At 44.0% G+C, this 17,084-nt stretch overlaps 1 long non-coding RNA gene across 1 annotated transcript in view; it reads right to left on the bottom strand.

Annotated features, from left to right (window-relative positions):
* The window catches only part of LOC122559461, a 21,295-nt gene that overhangs the window by 1,987 nt on the left and 2,224 nt on the right, over positions 1-17,084 (bottom strand). The window contains exon 2 of the long non-coding RNA XR_006314429.1: positions 2,297-2,362. This is a non-coding gene — a long non-coding RNA (uncharacterized LOC122559461). The remainder of the gene's footprint in view (positions 1-2,296; positions 2,363-17,084) is intronic.

The raw sequence follows: 17,084 nt of genomic DNA, 5'->3' as shown, positions 1-17,084 counted from the left end.
GCTATCACTATTGTTAACAGCTAACCCGAGAATGCAACTTTAAAAAAAATGTTTTGTGATTTACACATGAAAGAAGTGAAACTATCACTGTATTCTAACAGATGAAAGGCTTAACAGACAATCAATTTTTCAATGTATAATTTCAGTTACATCACACTGTAAATTTTTGCTATAAATTCTGTGTGTTAGGATTGAGCCCTCCACTACCACCTGATGAAGGAGCGTCGCTTTGAAAGCTAGTGTGCTTCCAATTAAACCTGTTGGACTATAACCTGGTGTTGTGTGAGTTTTAACTTTAACCACAATAAGGAGTATTGAAGAGCCATATGAGAACCACTGTGCTCTCCTGTTTGTAATGTGAGCCCCTCAGTGGGCTGTGAAATTGCTGAGGTTGAAATGGTAATGGGCACTGTCAGAAAGTGCGCGTCATTGGCCCTGTCAATAAAGTAGTCTGATCTTAACCCACTCAGCTACTGGCCACACCAGGTACAAATTCAAACTCCCGTTATGGGCAGAGATTGGAAGCATCACAATTAAGTTTGACCCTGACTTCACTGAACCCCAGCTTGGTTTCCAAACTGTCTGGAACTCTTTCGCTAACCACCAGGAGATTGATGACAGTCCGGTGGACTCACACCCAATTCTGGAGCACCCAGCTGGCAGTGCAGGTTCAATTCTCACTGAGGTTTTGATTGATCTCATCACCTCACTCTGTTGTGATATTATGGAACAATGCGTGATCAGAAACCCTAATGGGACTACAACAGAGGGCAACAATAGGGCAACGATGCTGGAATCCTGCTCCAATCAGTCCAAATAGTTATTGTGTGATGTCCCCAAGTTCAAATAGCAAGCCCTCATTCACCTCTTAGGTTCGGGTGTGAAGAATGGCCAAGGACGCAAAGGAAAAAGTGGTGGAGTTAAAGGAAAAGAAGGAGATAAGAGAGCTCACTCACCCATAAGATGTAGCAGAATGCAAACAGTATCCATTTGATTATGCAGCTTATCCTCATCTCTTGATGACCACTGATCGTCAATAACTGCAGCCGGAGAGTTCTGCTGTGGGTTTCTGTTCTATTCAGTGCAGGTAGCTCAGAAAAAGTAATCTGTCCTGAGGCTGGAGAATATGCTTGTTCAGTGTACCAACAGGAGGTGTCAATCAGCAACAGCCCACGACACCTCCTCAGCACAAAACAATGAACTCAAAGTAGGAAGAGGGAATGGCATTTGTTTACCCACGTAGTTTGGCCTTTTACAAATCAACTCTCACTGGCTGAGTTGGATTGTGAAATGTCAGTAGTAAGCCTCAATGTTTGTCAGTTCCTGCATTCCTGGTTACTAAGAACAGCAGGTCTGGATTTGCTAAACTTCAATAAAACACACAAGCCACAGGGTAGCTGCCCCTGTGAATGGCGGTGTGTGTGTATGGTTTGTGTGTGTGTGTGTGTATGTGTGTATGGTATGTGTGTGTGTGTGTGTGTGTGTGTATCATACTTTTCACCAACTTTGATATCTGCAGGGTACCTCCTGGAGGGTCACAAACATTTCCGAGAGTTTGCCTTCCATGGACCGAGACAGCAAACGAATGTCTGCCTCAGGGAATTTGAATTTACTGAATGGTGGGACACTCTGACAATGCAAACAGACTGGCTGCAGGGAAGAGACACTGGAGATGTGAAAGATCAAAGAATTTATTCACAAACAGAAGACTGAACAGTCTCAGCACCCAGGGACTCGAGCTGACATGGTCTTCAGAACGTTTGCTCAGTTGGCCATGTCTTGGCGAGGGGCCTCAGCAGAGCTGGACAGCAGCTGCAGTGGTCCTTATGGGAACCCAGGAGATGTTAGCAAGTGACCAGTGCTGGATTCTCCAGCCCGAGAGGATACAGTTGCACTTTGGCCAGGGCACAGTGGCCCAGTGGGCTGATTAACACAAAGTTTGGGTGTTAGTTGAGGGAGAATGCATGTTGTTTTATGAGAGAGGTCAATATACCTCATTCCAGTTATGCCATGGCTAATCCATCACTCCTACTAATCTGGTGTGCCATTTACATTTGACCAATGAACCCATCCAATCTTTCTGTCCAAAGTGAAGCATATTTTTAAGTCCAGTATCCCTAGCATAGCTGTTAGTGATGGACAATAAGGATGGCCCAGAGAGGAAGTGGGGGACTGGTTACTAATCCAGAACTCCAGGATAATGTTCCCACCAGGCAGATGGTGACATTTGAATTCAAATAAAAGCTGGCCCTTATAGCCACCATCAATTATTGTAAAAACCCATTAGTTCACTAACCTCCTTTAAGGAAGAAAATCTGCTATCCCTACCTGTAACTCCAGGCATACAACAATATGATTGATGCTGAAATTAGAGAGGGGTAATAAATGTTAGCTCAGCTGGCAACTCATGAATGAAGTACCATAAAAGATAGTGACATCCACATTCTGTCAAAGAATAAGTTTTAAAACAAATTTATATAATTTGCTGCAGACAGGTGATAAATAGCCTCCAAACAGATTGAAGCAGCAGAACATTGTCAATCAGGAGCGCTGGTTGTGAGTCTAGATTAGAGTGGTGTTTTAGATTAGAGCACCACTCTAATCTAGACTCTGATTTCCAGCATCTGCAGTCCTCACTTTTGCCTAATGCTTGTTGTGAGCCCATGATTATATTTGTAACCGTAATGGGGTAACTGGAGAGTTGGTTGACTCAGTTGACTGAATGACTAAGAGTGTAGCCACCCACATGGGCTCAATCTCCATCCTGGCTCTGGTAGTTCATGGCGATCTTACCTCCTCGCCTTAGCCCACACTGGTGCAGTGGTTATCCCCAAGCTATAGCTAACCACTAATGGAGAGAGACAAAGTCCTCAGGTCCTTTCTAGGCAACAGGTGCTTGTCAGTGTGGTAACTTGGCCAGCCACAGGCAGTAGGTTCTGTTGCAGAACTGTCCACAGATTTTGAAAGGCTGCTTGATGAAGTGGGGCCTATTCAACTTAAATACGTCGAGCAAAGGGACTCTTAGCCCTTGGAAATTACATCAGGCACTCAATTATAAACCTGCCCTGGACATTGACTTCACTCTGACTCTTTTTATGGAAGGGGAAAGAATTTATATGTATCTAGCGCCTATGCCATATCCTTAGGACAGTCCAAGCTACTTTACATTCAATGAAATCAGTCCAGAATGGTTGTACTGTTGTGAGATTGGTAAACTTGTTGTGAGATATTGGATGTATTTGTGGTGTTGGTAACAAGAGGAGAGAGGTAGCTAATAAAACAATTCAACATGCCCAGACACACATCAGGCATTCCTGACCTTGCCATTGAAAAATAAATTATGCCAAATTCTGTTTTTTAAGGGAAACTTTGTAACCTAATATGAACGGAACCTAAATCTGCCTTAGAGTCAACTCTGTTTAGCTCCAGATGGGAAGTGGTGGACAAATGCACACTCTGAGGTATTTTGCTGACTTTTGATGGGTATTGAGCTAAACTTCAAATGGGAACTGGGTTGGGAAAGTGTGCTGATAGACACCCCACTACTCCTAGGAATGTCAAGAAAGCTTCAAGATTTAATCAAAGCCGCCAATTTACCTGCTTAATGGATTCCATTTACCAGAAGACACTGATTAGGTTTCTACACTTAATATGGATGACTATTTATTGCAAATTAATCAATTCTAACGGACAAACAAAATGTAAATTACCAACATATTTGCTGAAGCTCTAACCCTTTCTTAAACTCCTGATCACATATTCAGATAGATACAGACAGACAAAGAAATATGGATGTGAAGGTGAAGGAAATAATATTGGGGAAACACATTTCAAAAGCACCAGTCCACAGGAGCTGGTGAGATGTTCCTTTTGTTTATTCCATGTTCTTCGGATCTCTAATCTCCTTATTTATGGCCCAACTTGCGTCATTAACATTAATATGTTACCTAACCTGCACACATTTGTACTGTGGGAGTAAACCCACACAGACACAAAGTGAGTGTGCAAACTCTACACAGTCACCCCAGGCTGGAATTGAACCCGCCTCCCAGATGCTGTGAGGCAGCAGTGATGACCACTGAGCCACTATATCACCCATGGATGTGGAGCATCCAGCCACCTTTGTAATGTCCAGTGTGGAGACTTCTAAAGGACATGTGTGTGGGGGCCTGCATCTGACTGGGTGCCTCCTCACACGGCCCTGTCTCCTGGTGAGGAAGAGACACTGGAAAAGAAGCCTGCCATTGGCACCAGACTTCCAAGTCCCTGTAAGAGAATCATGGTGCCATCCTCACCTCCTCCCCTATGTCCAGATCTTGTCTCTCAATGAGAAAGCCAGCTTCAGAATGCCAGTGCACAAATCCAGATGCACACAGGGCTTTTAAAGACAACACGGGGGCAGGAATACTGGTTCATATCAGGATATCCTGGCAGTGAGGAATTGTTCTATGATTGGGCCATGGGTAAGGTGGGGCTGGATCTGGACATGACGCATGCCATCTGGTCCGGGTAGTAGTTAAAGAGGCAAGTTTAACAGGATATAGTGGGAGAACTGGCTAGGCTGGCAGCAGAAAATCCCATCAAGAACTCGGACCTAGCCAAAACAGCCTCTAAGATTTGGTCTGTGACTTGAAAGGGGTTTCACATCCAGGGATGGAAGGAAAGGCCTGTGGGTCTAGAAGAAGCACAGACAGACAGTGCTATGACCCCAAATGGCCATCCAACTGATGGAGCTCCTCCTGCCCCAGATCCTTTTCCCCACTGCCTTCCCCTGGCAGAAAAGCCGCAGTGGATTCCTCCCTTGGACAATCCAGTTAAAATGACAGTCAGATCCCACAGATGGGATCAGAACCTAAAAGATCTCCAAAAACAACACCAGTGACAGTGACTAATCTCCTTACCCACCAGGTAAAAACTCAGATAAACAACTTTCAGGCACCTGTCAAGTCGGTACACATTCAATTAGGAAGGTAAACAGCTTGTCGATCTTTATTCGAAGAGATTGAGAGCATTGTTGATGACACCTTCCATCACTTTACTGATGATCGAAAGTAAACTGGTGATGTTATAATTGACTGGTTTGAATTTGTTCTGCTTTTTGTGTACAGGACATGCCTGGCAATTTTACACCTAGTCAGGGAGATGCCAGTGCTGTAACTGTACTGAAAGAGCTTGGCTAGAGGAGCACATGTCTTCAGTACTATTGCCTGAATGTTGTGAAGCCCACACCTTTTGTAGTCTCCAATGTCTCCAACTGGTTCTTGATATCACGTGGAGAGAATCGAATTGCTGAAATTGTACAGGACTTTGGTGAGATCACACCTGGAATACTGTGTGTAATTCTGTTCACCACACTTAAGGAAGGGTATATCTCTAAGGCAGTGTTATAGTGATAACATTAGATGAGTAATCTGGTAGGGCCAGGCAAATCATAGAACCCCTTCAGTGTGGAAACAGGCCATTTGGCCCAACAAGTCCACACCGACCTTCCGAAGAGTATCCCACCAGACACATTCCCCTACCCTAATACTCTACCCAGTCTTGTCTACATATAACTCCTCACCCACAGCTGACTCTTATCTTCCGTCTGAAGTGGCCTAGCAAGCCACACAGTTCAAGGGCAAAATGTGATGGGGAACAATTGAGAACCTTTCCAGAAATGCATACAATCCATGCAAGAAGAAAGATTAGATTAGATTAGATTACATTACAGTGTGGAAACAGGCCCTTCGGCCCAACAAGTCCACACCGACCCGTCGAAGCGAAACCCACCCATACCCCTACATTTACCCCTTACCTAACACTACGGGCAATTTAGTATGGCCAATTCACCTGGCCCTGCACATCTTTGGACTGTGGGAGGAAACCGGAGCACCCGGAGGAAACCCACGCAGACACGGGGAGAACGTGCAACTCCACACAGTCAGTCGCCTGAGGTGGGAATTGAACCCGGGTCTCTGGCGCTGTGAGGCAGCAGTGCTAACCACTGTGCCACCGTGCTGCCCACCAATATACTTGAATTGGAGGAGATACAGGAAAGATTGACTGGATTGGTCCCTGTAATGATAGAGCTGTATTATGACGAAAGGCTGGGTCAATTGGAGTGGCACAATGGTTAGTGCTGCCTCACAGCACCAGGGACCTGGGTTCGATTCCCGCCTTGGGCGACTGTCTGTGTGGAGTTTGCACATTCTCCCCGCATCTGCATGGGTTTCCCCCGTGTACTCCAGTTTCCTCCCAAAATCCAAAGATGTGCAGGTTAGGTGATTTGATCATGTCAAACTGCCCATAGTGTTCAGGGATGTGCATCAGTCAGGGGTAAATGTAGAGTAATGGGGTAGTGGAATGGGTCTGATGGGTTACTCTTCAGAGGGTTGGGGTGAACTTGTTGGTCCAAATGGCTTGTTTCCACATTTAGGGATTCTGTGGTTCGAGTACTCTTCTCATGTAATCAAAGACAACAAGTCATCCATCCATATGTCAAAAACAAAGTTCTAGGCAGCTGCCAAATGACTCAAGAGTGAGTTAATGATTCAAACCACACAGCACGAACACTGAATTCACCAGCTTCCAAATCTCCCCTTCCTCCACTCGATATCAGATCCACCCTCTTGTTTGGACCTACTTGTTCATCTTCCTCCCCAAATACCCGCTCCACCCTTTCAACCAACCTGTCACTATCACTTCCTACCTTCACTCTCCTATCGCTTACTTATCAGGTTCTTGTTTCTTCTGTTCTTAAGTAATCTGGGAAATGTTAAATGCTCACTCACCATTAGTGCAGGCTTAAAATTGGTCCTCCGCTTTGAACAGACAAAACTCCTCAGTGATAAAGAATGATCCATGGTCAGGATGGGAATTCTGTCATTATCCAATTTATAAACCTAGACTTTCTCACTGATATAACAATAACAAGTCATATTTCTGTAGCAAACTAGGATACTCACATGACTGATGGTCTCCCCCCCCCCTGAAAGTGCTAGTTAAGTCATGGAATGGAGTCAGAGATAGTATAAACACTCCCATACCCTTCGCAAGACATCATTATGCACATGTAAATCAGAGAACAAGAGGTTGCATTTTAAGAGTCTTTCAGTTGGAAAATACTCAGAGTGTTTCACAGAGGAAGAAAAAAGAGATAATTAGTCTTACTGAGAGAGATGGGTCACAAATCCTGGCTAACCAGTGACACCCATATCCCATGAACAAATAAGATAGATAGAAGAAAAGAAGAAAAAAATAAAATAAATCAAAGATGTCTGAAGGTGCGGAGAGGAATTTTAGAGAGGAGGGGACATGGATGAGAGTGGGGAAGGCAGACAAGACTGACACCTTTGATGGAACAGTGGGTAGGAGGTTCTGAGAAAGCCAGAGAATTGACAGGAGATGTGAAGAAATGGAACATTGGAGGTGTTGCTGGGTGAGCTCATGAAGTATTTCTAGACAACATCTTCACACAAAAATTCAATGAGTAGGCAGGCGGGGATGGGAGGTAAGGAATAGAGGGCAGCATGGCTCAGCCATGGGAAAGCAGAAACTTTGCTTAAGACAGGATGTGGACAGCAGAGTTGTGAATGAGTTAGTGATTACAATCTTTAACCTCCTCACACATGATGGCCTAGGAAGCTAGGTACTTCCTGTGAGGCAGCAATTTGACAGACATTTCTTTGAACCTTTGATACTGCCATTTGCTGTACACCCAATGCAGATCATGAGATTAGAACATAGAACTGTACTGCACAGGAACAGGTCCTTTGGCCCATGATGTTGTGACGAACGTGGCGCCAAATTAAAATAATCCCTTTTACCTGCCCTTGGCCCACATCTTTTTTTTTATAATTAGATTAGATTACTTTACAGTGTGGAAACAGGCCCTTCGGCCCAACAAGTCCACACCTGAACCTTTGATACTGCCATTTGCTGTACACCTAATGCAGATCATGAGATTAGAACATAGAACTGTACTGCACAGGAACAGGTCCTTTGGCCCATGATGTTGTGCTGAACGTGGCGCCAAATTAAAATAATCCCTTTTACCTGCCCTTGGCCCACATCTCTCCATTCCTTGCATATTTATGTGCTTATCTAAAAGTCCCTTAAATGCCCCTATTATATCTGCCTCCACCACCACCCCAGTAGCTGCCTACATAACCACTGTGCCACCGTGCCGCCCACGGTGATTACAATGGTGTCTCTCCATTCCTTGCATATTTATGTGCTTATCTAAAAGTCCCTTAAATGCCCCTATTATATCTGCCTCCACCACCACCCCAGTAGCTGCCTACATGTTCTTTGGACTTTCCCCCTCTCACCTTAAATGCATGCCCCCTTGGATTAGACATTTCAACTCTTGGGAAAAAGATTGTGACCATTAATCCTTCATGACACCACTTCGATTGGGACAACACATCTATCCCAGGACAAGCCAAACAAAGCTACGCACGAGAATTCCTAGAAGCATGGCATTCCAACCGGAACTCTATCAACAAACACCTTGAGTTAGACCCTATCTACCACCCCATGAGAAAAGGAACAGGAAGTGACTTCACCACAGGAAATGACATCACCAACCCAAAGAGGGAAGGTATCTGAGAATGTGGGGGATGAAGGTAGATGAAGGTGGGAGAGGAGGTGATGGATCAGAGAGGAGAGTGGAGCAGATAGATGGGAAAGAAGACGGACAGGTCAGGAGGGTGGTGCCGAATTGAAGGCTTGGGACTGAGATGAGGCTGCAAAGGGATGGGAAATGAGGAAACTGGTGAAATCCACATTAATCCCATGTGGTTGAGTGGTCCCAATGTGGAAGATGAGGCGTTCTTCCTTCAGGCGTCAAATGGTTACAGTTTGGCAATGTAGGAAGCCCGGGATCTGCATGTCCATGACGGAGTGGGAGGGGGAGTTGTAGTGTTCAGCCATGGGGCGGTGGGATTGGTTAGTGTGGGTGTCCCAGAGATGTTCTCTGAAATGATCCGCAAGTTGGTGTCCTGTCTCCTTGATGTAGAGGAGACCATATCAGGTGCAATGGATACAGTAGATGACATTTGTGGAGGTGCAGGTAAATTTCTGTCCGATATGGAAGGATCCTTTGGGGCCTTGGACAGAGGTGAGGGGGGAGATGTGGGCTCAGAAGTGCAAAACCTGCACCTGAAACGTCGATTCTCCTGCTCCTCGGATGCTGTCTGACCTGCTGTGCTTTTCTAGGACCACACTCTCAACTTTTGAATTTTTCTATCAGTCTCTGCGACTCCAGAAAAAGACCGTTATATCCTTTTAAAATCTTTCTCCTCTCACTGTAAAAACATGCCCCCTAGTTTTGAACTGCCCCAGCTTAGGGAAAAGGTCCTTGCTATTCACCTTATCTATGTCCCTCAACCACCTACACTGCAATGAAAAATGTTTCAGCCTATTTTATAAGTCAAACCTCCCATTCCTAGCAACATCCTGGTAAATCATTTCTGAACCCTATCCTTTTATAAAAATATATTTTTATTGAAAAATAGATGTTTTTAATATTGCAACAAATACAAAACAATATAATTCAAAACAATACAAAGAACACCAAAAAACTGTAAAAAACCCAAACCGCCCTCATGTACAAATGTGTAAATGTATAAAAAAAGTTTTAAAATCCAACAAACTTCTTAACTAAATAAATAATAACTAGCAACAAACTAACAAATAATAATAATATAGCTCAGCAAAGCAAAACACTAACTCTTGAAAATCGAGAGCATTACTTTTTACCTATTCATACGCTCCAGTTCGCCCTCTCTAAGTATTGGACTCGTAAAGCACTATCATTACGGTTATATAAAAGCCCTTATTAGTGTGGCAGACAAATCTGTGTCAAGGTATTCCAAAAAGGGCTGCCATGTCTTATAGAAATTCTCAGCTTTGTGGTGTACCTGTAAGAAAGTTCAAGGGGATATGCTCCATAACAATCTTACATTAACCAAACAGGCCTGAGGGATTTTCGGACACCCAACCCAGCAAGATTTTCTTTCTTGCGCAGAAAGATAGGATGTTGAACAGCTTTTTCTTATGCGCATCTACAGGCAACACACTGGGCAGGCCAAGAAGAGAGATTGGGTCTTTCGTCACCTTTACACCTTAAATCCTCTCCATTGCATCTGCCTGAGCGCCCCAGTATGTTTGAAGCCTACCACACGACCAGAGACAATGGGTAAGAGTGCCTGTACTAACCCTGCACTTGGGGCATGTTGAAGATACCCCTGGTTTAAATTTTGATAAACGATCCAGTGGACCCTGTGGAGAATCTTCAGATATAAAGCATGGGTTCTATTGCAAGTTGATACCTTACTTGCGTTTTTCCAAACATCTTCCCAAACCTGTGAGGAGACCTCAATGCCTAGCTCTCTCTCCCACACCCTGCAAAGCCGATCAAACTCATCTGAGGGGCCATCACCCCAGTTGATGATATAAAGTGCTGACAGAAAATGTACTCTTAGCACTGGCACCCTTCTTTCTATGTCGGATTTGTAGGGATCAGTCAAAAGTGTAGTCTTTCAATAAAATCCCTAATTTGAAAAAAAAAGGTCCCTATTAGATAGCTCGTATTTCCGTGCTAACTGATCAAAGGACATCATTGTGTCTCCCTCAAATAAATCGCCCATGCAAGACAGACCCCTAACTACCCAACATTTAAATCCTGAATCCATCATCCCCGGCATACCCACCATAGGTGTAAGAGATGTTTTGCCAATATTGCCTTCCCTCTACCGAATTACCCTCCATGCTTTAACAGTATTGATAACTATTGTGTTATGGCAATATTCCTTAAATGTCCTCATTTGTCCAAAAACAGCAAGCTAGTAAGGGGCACATTGCCTGAGAGATTTCGATATCCAACCATATTGAAAGAGGGTCCCCACAAGCCCAATTACTCATGTAAAATAAAAGCGAGCTTAGTTGATAGTTTTTAATGTCTGGGAGATCCAGTCTGTGAGGCAATTGCAGTTTAACTATTTTAATAAGGGACCCCTCACGATGCCAAATAAAAGAGCTGAACCAGCCATTCAGTCTCCTGAACATTTGCTCATCAAAAATCGGGGGACTATTTGTATGGGGTACAACAAACAGGGGAGAATATTCATCTTAATAAGCGCTATCTAACCGGATACCTCCCAACTTTGAAAGCCTTGTTTGATTTTGTCAAATAACTGAACAAACTTAGCTTTAAACAACCGATCAAGAACTGTAGTGATGAATGTGCCCTAATACATAAAACTCCCCCGTGACTACTTAAATGGGAATCGAGATTCGCCCTCAAGACCTAGCCCCTTCATAAGACCACCCATAGGCATAGCCTCTGATTTAGCAAAATTAATCTTGTACCCCGAAAAGGTGCCAAACGCACTGATGCAGTGTATCAGGCAAGGCGCCAAAAGTGCTGGGTTTGACAAAAAAAAATGAGGACATTGTCCGCGTACAACAAATTTTTATGTAATTTTAACACCACTTCTGGAGCCAATATATTAGATCCCTACGAACGGTTCAATCACCAATGTAAAAAGCAATGGCGAAAGGGGACAGCCCTGCTGGCTGCCCCTAAAAATGCTAAAATTGCTTGATCGTACCCAATTGGTGATGACCGCAGTGAGAGGGTCACTATAGAGAACCTTTACCCATCTTATAAAGGCTTCGCCCAAACCAAACCACTCTAGAGTATAAAAAAGGTATGGCCACTCAACTTGGTCAAATACCTTCTCTGCATCCAGAGAAATCACTAATCTCTGTATTGACTTGTTGACACGCTTGAATTACATTAGGCAGTCACCTAACATCTGGAGCCCTTTATAAAGCCCGACTGGTCTTCTTTAACAATAAAAGGTAACACAGTTTCCAGCCTTATTGCAAAAGTCTTAGAGAGGATTTTAAAGTCAACATTTAAGAGTGAAAAGGGCCTGTAAGAAGCACAGTCCTTTGGGACCTTCCCTTTTTTAAGAGTAAGCTTCTCTGAGAGATGGCAGGAGACAATCATGACTGTATGAGTCATTGAACATGTTGAGCATCAGGCCTGACAACATGCTTGTAAATTCTTTATAGAATTCGCTGGGAAGTCAATCAGGACCGGGCACCTTTCCACTCTAAAGCTGCTTCACAGCCTCTTGCGCTTCTTGTTCTGTTAAGGAGGCATTGAGAAAAGATTTTTGTTCAGAGGTCACACCCGGGAGCTCCAGATTCTTGAAAAAGACTCCATCTTGGCCCGCCCCTCCTCACAACCCTCAGATTGGTATAATTCAGAGTAAAAATCCTTGGAATGCCACATTAATCTTTTTGGAATCATATGTTAGATTCCCAGACCCTTCCCTAATCGACGTAGTGTCTTGAGGGGCACTCCTTTTCCTGGCAAAATATGCTAGGTACTTACCCAGCTTGTCACCATGCTCATACAACCTTTGCTTTGCAAGAGTAAGCTCCTTCTTTGCTGTCTGTGAGACCATGGAATTCAATGCAAACCGCAGTGCCATAATCCTCTCTAGCTTGATCAACAAGGGCCTGTAAGCCTTCTTGGCTGCCTTCTACCGTGCTTTGAGGAGACGTGGTTGCTCGCCCTTCTGCCGCTTCCTACTGGTAGAATGTGAATTAACTAGCCCCTTGGCATAGACTTTAGGCAGTTTCCCAAAGGGCGGGTGGACTATTAACCGAGCCTGAATTAACGTCTAGGAGCGCCCTAAATTCCTGAGAGAAGTACTCCACAAACTTATTATCCTTAAGGATAAAGGGATCCATTCGCCAGTGCCTTGGGCCCACTATAGTGTCCTTAATCTTAACCAGCAGGTCCATTGGAACGTGATCGGAGATGGTAATTTACCAATCGTACAAGATGCCACCAAGTCCAGGGTTGTCATGGAGGTCACAAAAAAATCAATCCTAGTGTGACATCCGTGTGGATTGGAAAAAAACGTAAAATCCAGGCCTATAGGGTGGAGATGCCTCCAGACATTCACCAATGCTAACTCTACACACAGATCCACTAATTGTTTAGTTTGTACAGAGGGTATCAGAGGGCCTTTGGGCAACCTGTCTACTGTGGGATCCATGAGACTGTTAAAATACCCCCCTATAATGATTATACTGGGGCTCGAGACTGATCATTTTAGAGAATGCATCTACCAGAAATTTAAGGGGATGGGCCGGAGGGCAATAGACATTTAAAACACCATATTCTTCCCCGTTTATCAGGGCTTTGAGGATTACAAACCTCCCATGTGTGTCTTTGATGCACTCTAGTAACTTAAAAGGGAGATTCCTCCTAACTAAAAAAGCCACTCCTCAACTTCTGGTATTACAAGATGAAAAGTAAACCTGATCAAAGCTATTCTGCTGTAGTATCAAATGCTCCCTATCATCCAAGTGTAATAAAGCAATATCCACCTTTTCCTTTCTAAGGCTCGAGAGTACCTTTTTCTTCTTAACTGGTGAGTGACTCCCCTTGATGTTCCAGGTACACCATTTAAACAAGTCATTAGCCATAACCTTCTGCAGTAACATTTAGATTCCAGAGACAGGGGACTCGAATTACAAATCATTGAGCCTTGGTGTCGCAAGATCCATTGAACGTAAAAACTATATAAACTAACCTGCAAAGCTATCAAAGACTATATGCAACAAAAATCAAAAAAACAAACCAACAGATAAAGTGCCAATGGCGCTGAATAGGGAACTCACCAAAGGGGGCATTTACACATCCCAAAAGCTAACTTCCCATCACGCTGCCAATACTGCACCCAGTCATTCAATTACCTGAACTGGGCATAAACTGTCCGTAAGTAGGCATCCAGCCATCCGCAAACATTTTCCCTCCTCCTAGCTAGAGCCGCACCACAAATGCAAGCAGTAAAGAAAGAACATATAGCATGAAATGACAATGTGAACAAAGACAGTTTGAAAAAAAAGGTAAGTATTCCACCCATCCTTTGGTATGACATAATTTAGAAATTGAATGTACACATCCCAACCGCCCCCAAGTATAATTTAGACCAGATTATTACCAATAAAAAAAGTAGGAAAAGAAAGCCTCGACTGGACTTCCTCTTTTTTTAAAAAAGGAGAGACATACCCAAACAACACTACTATTTTTACATACTAAGTTGTTCAGATTAAGTTAATTTGTCCACAAAGTCTCTTGCCTTCTCCGACGTGTCAGAGATGTATAGATCCATCTAAGGTGAGTCAAAGCACCGCCAGATACCTCAGAGAGTACTGGATCCCAAGCTCCCTTGGTCTTCTCTTGATGCTGTGATGACCTGGTGAGCCCTCTCAATCTCCAAACTTCTCATTCCAGCCTCCAACTTAAGGAATTTTGACAACCAGGCCTCAATAAATTCCACCGGCCGCTCACCTTCTGTACCCTCCGGCAGACCGACGATCCAAATATTTTTTCTCCTGCCCCTGTTCTCGAGGGTCATCAACCTAGTCAAGCAAATTACGGACCTGCGTCTACAGGGCCTGGATCCTATCCTTGGAGGAACCAGTATCAGCTTCCACCACTGCGACTCTGTGTTCTACCTCATCCATCCTTTTCTCCAGGTTTCCCAGCTGCTGTTCATGTTTCTGTAGCACAATAGAGATCGGGGCCAGCCTCTCCTCTATCTGCTTACCCAACATCTCGCTCCTTCACCAGGACTTGGGAGGAAATCGAGTCTGGCGGTCCTGCAGGCTGGGCCGCAGACCCGGCCTCAGACGTACCTCCTCCCTTCTTCGGCATTCCTAGATGGCTAAAACTGAGGTAAGTTGCTCTCTGACAGTTTCCTGACTCTCCACAACCTTTCGAGAGTCCCAGGATACTGCAGTGGTCCGGCTAGGGCAGGTTAAAACTGCGTCCCACTTGTGCTTCTAGATCACCACCATCTTGGATCTACCCTGAATCCTCTCCTTATTGTAATCCAAATTGAAATCTACTTTTCTAGTGGATTTCAAGCTCTACCGAACTTGGTTCTGGGTTATTCTGTTTATTACATATAAAAATCTGTTTATTAAATGTAAAACGGTATGTTCATGTGAGAGTTCAACCTAAGGAGGGTACACATGATTCTGGGAGAAAGTGAGGACTGCAGATGCTGGAGATCAGAGCTGAAAAATGTGTTGCTGGAAAAGCGCAGCAGGTCAGGCAGCATCCAAGGAGCAGTAGAATCGATGTTTTGGGCATAAGCCCTTCTTCAGGAATATACTGGCACGACACACTCTGCATTGGCTGGGTACTGCAAACACAAATGCCTGACCAAACCTTCAAGATCAACAGACTCCACTGTAGGGCAGGCTTCCTCTACCCTAGCTGCAGATCCTGGGACTGCACCGAGACATAGTGGGAGGGAAAGAGAGGAGAAGATCTTCTGAGGGCACGTAGGTGCCACAGGTTTCTCTTCATTGTCAATACATTATCCCAGTTTATTAATGTATAGACACTTCTCATCATCAGCTGTGAGCTACCTACTTCTCTTTCCCAACCTGTCAAAGATGCCTCCCTTGCAAGAAGAGGTCCAGAAGAATGCTTTATTCACTCCCCGACCATCGACAACTCTTTCGGCAGACTCATTACATCTAACTGGCAGTTAAAACAAATGTCAGCAGCCTTCAATCACCACCACCAAGCACAGGTCAATTGATCATTTTCCTCATTGCTTTGTGGGATCTTGCTGTGTACAAAATGGCTACCATGCTTGCATGGATAACTTACTCCACATCAATTAAAAAAGCAAGGTTGAAATGGGAATAGAACATGCAAGGGATAGACAGGCTAATGCCACGGGTAGGAATAGAGAGATGGCAGGAAAAGAAATAATCATCTCACTTCAGTGTTAACCAGGGAACTGATAGACATGATATTAAATGTTGAAATAAGTGAGGAGATATAGATTTGAAGTAAAATAGAGAATATATTGAATAAATTCATCAAATTCAATGACGACAAAATGCTGCTGTCTGCACAGATTACATCTCTGTATTTTTTTAAGTATCTCAGGAAGAGATAACAGAGACATGACTACACATACTTAATAATTTGTTAATAAAGTTTTAGTGCCAGAGGACAGACAATTAGCATATGTAATTCTTACATTTAAGAAGGAGTTCAGCACATGCGCAATCAGCTAGGAAAATTAAACAATCACTACTTAAAGGAGAGAGCAAATGAATACCTAGAGAAAAAAAATAGTATGCACTGATTTCAAAAGAGATAATCTTGTTTGATGAACTCTGTCGGGTGTTTTCAGGAGGTGAAAGAGATTATACAATAGCGATGCAGAAGACCTAATATACAGTATCTACAATCTAACAACGTCATACAATGTGTAGTCACTGGCAGAGTTGAATGCTGTCCAGATTCACCATGTCAGATCGTGATGGGGAGACAGTGAGGGTAGTCAACAAGAACGGACTCAATGTGAAGGGAGTCAACATGAGGGGAGTCAGTGTGAGTGGAGACAACATGAGGGGAGACAATGTGAGGGTAGTCAGCAGTGACGGTTTAACATGAGAAAAGTCGACATGAGGGATGTCAACAAGAGGGGAGTCAATTTGAGGGGAGTCAATGTGAGGGAAGTCAACAAGAGTGGAGTCAATGTGAGGGGAGTCAACATGAAGAGAGTCAGTGTGAGGGGAGTCGACATGAGGGAAGTCAACATGAGAGGAGTCAACTTAACGGGAGTCAATGTGAATGGAGTCAATGCGAGGGAAGTTAACATGAGGGAATTAGTGTGAGTGGAGTCAACATGAGGATACAGAACTGGCTCAAAGGTAAAAGACAGAGGGTGGTGGTGGAGGGTTGTTTTTCAGACTGGAGGCCTGTGACCAGTGGAGTGCCACAAGGATCAGTGCTGGGTCCTCTACTTTTTGTCATTTACATAAATGATTTGGATGTGAGCATAAGAGGTACAGTTAGTAAGTTTGCAGATGACACCAAAATTGGAGGTGTAGTGGACAGTGAAGAGGGTTACCTCAGATTACAACAGGATCTGGACCAGATGGGCCAATGGGCTGAGAAGCGGCAGATGGAGTTTAATTCAGATAAATGCGAGGTGCCGCAGTTTGGGAAAGCAAATCTTAGCAGGACTTATACACTT

Source organism: Chiloscyllium plagiosum, chromosome 19 (genome assembly GCF_004010195.1).
Source record: "Chiloscyllium plagiosum isolate BGI_BamShark_2017 chromosome 19, ASM401019v2, whole genome shotgun sequence".
NCBI lineage: Eukaryota > Metazoa > Chordata > Chondrichthyes > Orectolobiformes > Hemiscylliidae > Chiloscyllium > Chiloscyllium plagiosum.
This window is presented reverse-complemented; position numbering and strand designations above follow the sequence as displayed.